The sequence below is a fragment of the Coregonus lavaretus genome (genome assembly GCF_964263955.1).
Source record: "Coregonus lavaretus genome assembly, contig: HAP1_SCAFFOLD_385, whole genome shotgun sequence".
Taxonomy (NCBI): domain Eukaryota; kingdom Metazoa; phylum Chordata; class Actinopteri; order Salmoniformes; family Salmonidae; genus Coregonus; species Coregonus lavaretus.
The window spans coordinates 272,501-272,821 of record NW_028156351.1 but is presented as its reverse complement, the minus strand read 5'-3'; positions in this window follow the sequence as shown (position 1 = coordinate 272,821).

Here is a 321-nt window from a genome sequence, read left to right as displayed (position 1 = left end):
TGAGAGCGAAAACCTGCCAAAACAGGGACAAACGGTCAACGGGGAAATCTAAACGGAGAAAAGGGAACTTGGGAATTAACGGAATCAGGCAAAACATTGAAGGGATTGTATAGTGCCCTAATGGACTACAGACATTGACTGTCTCCTAGACTAAAAACAAAGGCTGCATGTACTGCCTATATTTTGAGGGAAAGGCACTGTCCATTATTTGATTTGATTTGATCAGGGCAGGGCAGCACACAAACTGCATTTAGTCCAATAACAATCCATGATATTATTAGGGTGATAAATAAAAAGCAGTTGCTCCATGACACAAGAGCA